Source organism: Salvelinus alpinus, chromosome 6, assembly GCF_045679555.1.
Source record: "Salvelinus alpinus chromosome 6, SLU_Salpinus.1, whole genome shotgun sequence".
NCBI lineage: Eukaryota > Metazoa > Chordata > Actinopteri > Salmoniformes > Salmonidae > Salvelinus > Salvelinus alpinus.
This window is the reverse complement of record NC_092091.1, coordinates 19,943,572-19,949,571: the sequence shown is the minus strand read 5'-3', so window position 1 is coordinate 19,949,571 and position 6,000 is coordinate 19,943,572. Positions and strand designations below refer to the sequence as shown.

The 6,000-nt window shown below is 44.2% G+C and overlaps 1 protein-coding gene across 13 annotated transcripts in view; it reads left to right on the top strand.

Moving 5' to 3' along the window:
* Positions 1 to 6,000, top strand: part of LOC139578331 (CUGBP Elav-like family member 5) — a 372,214-nt gene that overhangs the window by 89,750 nt on the left and 276,464 nt on the right. The window lies entirely within an intron of this gene.

Sequence of the window (6,000 nt, the reverse complement as noted above, 5' to 3'; positions counted from 1 at the left end):
ATATATATTTTTTTAAGCTCTCCGTTCGACCATTTCACCACTATTTCATCATCATGATCCATGCGTATGCATCTCCTTGCAGTATTTTCAATTATTCCAGGCTTTATTTCCATCCCTTGCAGTAACAGTACATTAGTATATCTCTCTCCTTGAACATGGAGCTCCATTACTGTCAAACCAAGCAGGAGATTTGGTTGGCTCCCACCCGGATGGGCTTTTCAGCTGTTGTTCCACTTGGAGCATTACTTTACTGAGCAAATCATTTGCTTGACTGGCGCGCTGGTCCCGCTGCCTCCCTCCCTCCCCCATCACATCCCACAGACAGGTGGAGAAGAGTGGTGTTTTCCGTGCCGAGTCGCTATTTCCCATGCCCTCATGGTCATGAGCAGAGTAGGAGAGCTGATATTTCTCCGGAGCTCAGAGACTGGTGACCTGTGCACCCACAGATTGGAAATGTAATGGCACTACTCCAGCTACTCAGCAGCACAGTCAGGAGTAGGCCTTACGGTACTGAAGGTGTGTAGGGACTTGGAATTGTCCTAGTTTACAGTCGACCAAGAGTCTTATGAAATTTAAAGCTTGAGTCAAACATCGGCTTGTGTGTGTGTGTGTGTGTGTGGTACAGTCTGTGTGTGTCTCTCACACACTCAAGGATACGGATGGTGCAATATAGTTATAATATGGAGTTTATTGTCTGGGCCCCTAGATACGCTCTGTGAGCTACATTAGAGTATTGGATGACACGTTATGGACTGGAGAATGAAGTGCTGCTCAGGAAAACAATACCACATCCCGCTCCCATTTCCCCTCCTCCTTTCACCCACACGAGTGGAGCTACTTGGAATAACTGAACAAACAATGACTTTTCCCTGTGCGCTCGCTGCTTTAAATGTGGGCCTGGTCATCAGCAGTTAAACGCTTGATTGATGGCACAGAGGTGAGGATGATTGTGGGATATGCCAGCTCCAAATGACAAAGCAACTACTAATTTTGTGTAATCAAAACCTTGAAGTGGAACAGACAGCATTTTAGCAACATGAAATCGTATAAAACTCTGTTCATATACACCACCAGGAAGAATATGACGTTTGTTTTTTTAACATTTTCTGACAAGCGAGGACTTGTCAGAAACATTCTTAGAACGTTTGGGAATTATGTATTCTAAGGCATTTGTGAAAATTCTATAGCAGTATAGAGTGGGAATGTGGCCGTGCGTTTGGACAATTAATAGACACTGCATTAAATAAAACCTAAAAAAAACATCTGTCTTGTCCAGGACCGGAGTCTATGCAAACCGGTGCGCCATAGCCAATCAGAGGTACAGTAGGCCTATATGCAAACAAGCCCTTTTCCACAAGGCCCTGCCATCATTCACTTTGAACTGGACTGTGTGTTTACAGGCAGTAGGACCTGCCATCATTCACTATGAACTGGACTGTGTGTTTACAGGCAGTAGGACCTGTCATCATTCACTTTGAACTGGACTGTGTGTTTACAGGCAGTAGGACCTGCCATCATTCACTTTGAACTGGACTGTGTGTTTACAGGCAGTAGGACCTGACATCATTCACTTTGAACTGGACTGTGTGTTTACAAGCAGTAGGACCTGCCATCATTCACTTTGAACTGGACTGTGTGTTTACAGGCAGTAGGGCCTGCCATCATTCACTATGAACTGGACTGTGTGTTTACAGGCAGTAGGACCTGACATCATTCACTTTGAACTGGACTGTGTGTTTACAAGCAGTAGGACCTGCCATCATTCACTTTGAACTGGACTGTGTGTTTACAGGCAGTAGGACCTGACATCATTCACTTTGAACTGGACTGTGTGTTTACAAGCAGTAGGACCTGCCATCATTCACTTTGAACTGGACTGTGTGTTTACAGGCAGTAGGGCCTGCCATCATTCACTATGAACTGGACTGTGTGTTTACAGGCAGTAGGACCTGACATCATTCACTTTGAACTGGACTGTGTGTTTACAAGCAGTAGGACCTGCCATCATTCACTTTGAACTGGACTGTGTGTTTACAGGCAGTAGGTCCTGACATCATTCACTTTGAACTGGACTGTGTGTTTACAGGCAGTAGGGCCTGCCATCATTCACTATGAACTGGACTGTGTGTTTACAGGCAGTAGGACCTGACATCATTCACTATGAACTGGACTGTGTGTTTACAGGCAGTAGGACCTGACATCATTCACTATGAACTGGACTGTGTGTTTACAGGCAGTAGGGCCTGCCATCATTCACTTTGAACTGGACTGTGTGTTTACAAGCAGTAGGACCTGACATCATTCACTATGAACTGGACTGTGTGTTTACAGGCAGTAGGACCTGCCATCATTCACTTTGAACTGGACTGTGTGTTTACAGGCAGTAGGACCTGTCATCATTCACTATGAACTGGACTGTGTGTTTACAGGCAGTAGGACCTGCCATCATTCACTATGAACTGGACTGTGTGTTTACAGGCAGTAGGCCCTGACATCATTCACTTTGAACTGGACTGTGTGTTTACAGGCAGTAGGGCCTGCCATCATTCACTATGAACTGGACTGTGTGTTTACAGGCAGTAGGGCCTGTCATCATTCACTATGAACTGGACTGTGTGTTTACAGGCAGTAGGGCCTGACATCATTCACTATGAACTGGACTGTGTGTTTACAGGCAGTAGGACCTGACATCATTCACTTTGAACTGGACTGTGTGTTTACAGGCAGTAGGGCCTGCCATCATTCACTATGAACTGGACTGTGTGTTTACAGGCAGTAGGACCTGTCATCATTCACTTTGAACTGGACTGTGTGTTTACAGGCAGTAGGACCTGCCATCATTCACTTTGAACTGGACTGTGTGTTTACAGGCAGTAGGACCTGACATCATTCACTTTGAACTGGACTGTGTGTTTACAGGCAGTAGGACCTGACATCATTCACTATGAACTGGACTGTGTGTTTACAGGTAGTAGGACCTGCCATCATTCACTTTGAACTGGACTGTGTGTTTACAGGCAGTAGGACCTGACATCATTCACTTTGAACTGGACTGTGTGTTTACAGGCAGTAGGACCTGACATCATTCACTTTGAACTGGACTGTGTGTTTACAGGCAGTAGGACCTGCCATCATTCACTATGAACTGGACTGTGTGTTTACAGGCAGTAGGACCTGTCATCATTCACTTTGAACTGGACTGTGTGTTTACAGGCAGTAGGACCTGACATCATTCACTTTGAACTGGACTGTGTGTTTACAGGCAGTAGGGCCTGCCATCATTCACTATGAACTGGACTGTGTGTTTACAGGTAGTAGGACCTGACATCATTCACTTTGAACTGGACTGTGTGTTTACAGGCAGTAGGACCTGACATCATTCACTATGAACTGGACTGTGTGTTTACAGGTAGTAGGACCTGACATCATTCACTTTGAACTGGACTGTGTGTTAACAGACAGTAGGACCTGCCATCATTCACTATGAACTGGACTGTGTGTCTACAGGCAGTAGGACCTGACATCATTCACTTTGAACTGGACTGTGTGTTTACAGGCAGTAGGACCTGACATCATTCACTTTGAACTGGACTGTGTGTTTACAGGCAGTAGGCCCTGCCATCATTCACTTTGAACTGGACTGTGTGTTTACAGGCAGTAGGGCCTGCCATCATTCACTATGAACTGGACTGTGTGTTTACAGGCAGTAGGACCTGCCATCATTCACTTTGAACTGGACTGTGTGTTTACAGGCAGTAGGACCTGTCATCATTCACTTTGAACTGGACTGTGTGTTTACAGGCAGTAGGACCTGACATCATTCACTTTGAACTGGACTGTGTGTTTACAGGCAGTAGGACCTGACATCATTCACTATGAACTGGACTGTGTGTTTACAGGTAGTAGGACCTGACATCATTCACTTTGAACTGGACTGTGTGTTTACAGACAGTAGGGCCTGACATCATTCACTTTGAACTGGACTGTGTGTTTACAGGAAGTAGGGCCTGACATCATTCACTTTGAACTGGACTGTGTGTTTACAGGCAGTAGGGCCTGTCATCATTCACTTTGAACTGGACTGTGTGTTTACAGGCAGTAGGACCTGTCATCATTCACTTTGAACTGGACTGTGTGTTTACAGGCAGTAGGACCTGACATCATTCACTTTGAACTGGACTGTGTGTTTACAGGCAGTAGGACCTGTCATCATTCACTTTGAACTGGACTGTGTGTTTACAGGCAGTAGGACCTGACATCATTCACTTTGAACTGGACTGTGTGTTTACAGGCAGTAGGGCCTGGACTGTGTGTTTACAGGCAGTAGGACCTGGACTGTGTGTTTACAGGCAGTAGGACCTGACATCATTCACTTTGAACTGGACTGTGTGTTTACAGGCAGTAGGACCTGTCATCATTCACTATGAACTGGACTGTGTGTTTACAGGCAGTAGGACCTGACATCATTCACTTTGAACTGGACTGTGTGTTTACAGGCAGTAGGACCTGCCATCATTCACTTTGAACTGGACTGTGTGTTTACAGGCAGTAGGCCCTGACATCATTCACTTTGAACTGGACTGTGTGTTTACAGGCAGAAGCAACAGCGCAACTTTAGATCATTAGAACACATTTGCCAAACACCACGAAATACACCTGAATGGATTTCTGCAAATGTGTAAATACCACGGGAGTCCTCTTACATTTGGGAACTTTGATAAAACAACAATAAAAAGGTTGGCTATTTTTCCCTATATGCACACCAACAACAACAAGATGTACAACTAATGCTAGCCAGTGCAAAAGGAGCTAAAATCGAACGAAGGAACATTAGATAAACCCTCTCAAACCTTTTTAGCTAGTTGGCCGTCAAAATTGCACTGATAAACGATGGGGAATAGCCTGCTTGTCCTTCTGCAGCTTGCATGCTAATGCATGCGTTGTCCCAACCAAGTACCCAAGCTAACTGGCTAAAGTTGGCTATCTTGCTAGCTAGCGACTTCCAGACACAAATGAGAGAACACCTCACTGACCATTTTACTCACCCTATCAGAGCTGGTTAGGCTGTTTACATGTTATATAGCGCTTTCTTGACTAACTATAACTTTTTTTGCCTAAGTTAACTGACACCGGTCATATTCATCGGGTCTTGCGCGTTCGTAAATTCATCAGTTATTCTGCGTTCTAGCACAGTCAGACAAGAGTGCGCTGAAATCAGAGTAGATAGCTAGCTGAACTGAATTTGCAAATGCTAGAGATACTAACTGGATAATCGTCATTCAGTATAGCAAGCTAACAAAGTGATTCATATGTCTTGCTAGCTAACCAAATGACATGTGTATCTCTAGCTTTGTAGCCACCTAAAAATGATACAAGGGGAAAAAGTCAGTCACTCACCCACTCCTCCGATGACATGGCATCCTCCTAGCAGCTAGCTAGATATCTAGCTATCTAGCAAATGTTAGGCTCTGTGTTTTTAGATTACTACACAAATAGATACGCTAGCATATTAGCTACGTTATGACTGACTTGTGATCATTCACCTTGCTAGTTTGATTGTATTGACATTCCCAGCCTTAGTTACATTCGTCCGTTTTTGCATCCTGAATGGAGGCAGCAAACAATGTATGAGGCCAGCTGGGATTTACAACCTGATAACAATTTTTGGGGGACTACCAAGACATGTTTTGGTGAATTATATTAATCATGCATTGAACTGCACCCATCTATTCTGCCAACAATGCCTTAGTGTACGTCATGGAATGTTGAGTCAAATATAACCTATTTTTAAAACCTCTTATTAAGTTGGTTTTGTAGCATAAACTGGGAATTAGATATTTTTGACAATTATTATGATTGTCTGTTTGTTTCATATCTGCAAAGTAGTTAAAATGCTGTCAGTTCCACTTTAACACCAATCATTGAGGCTTTACACTATGCTAAGGCTTGATGTAATAATATACGCTCTCCCCATCCCGAGGGTGTCGGCTCATACGCTTA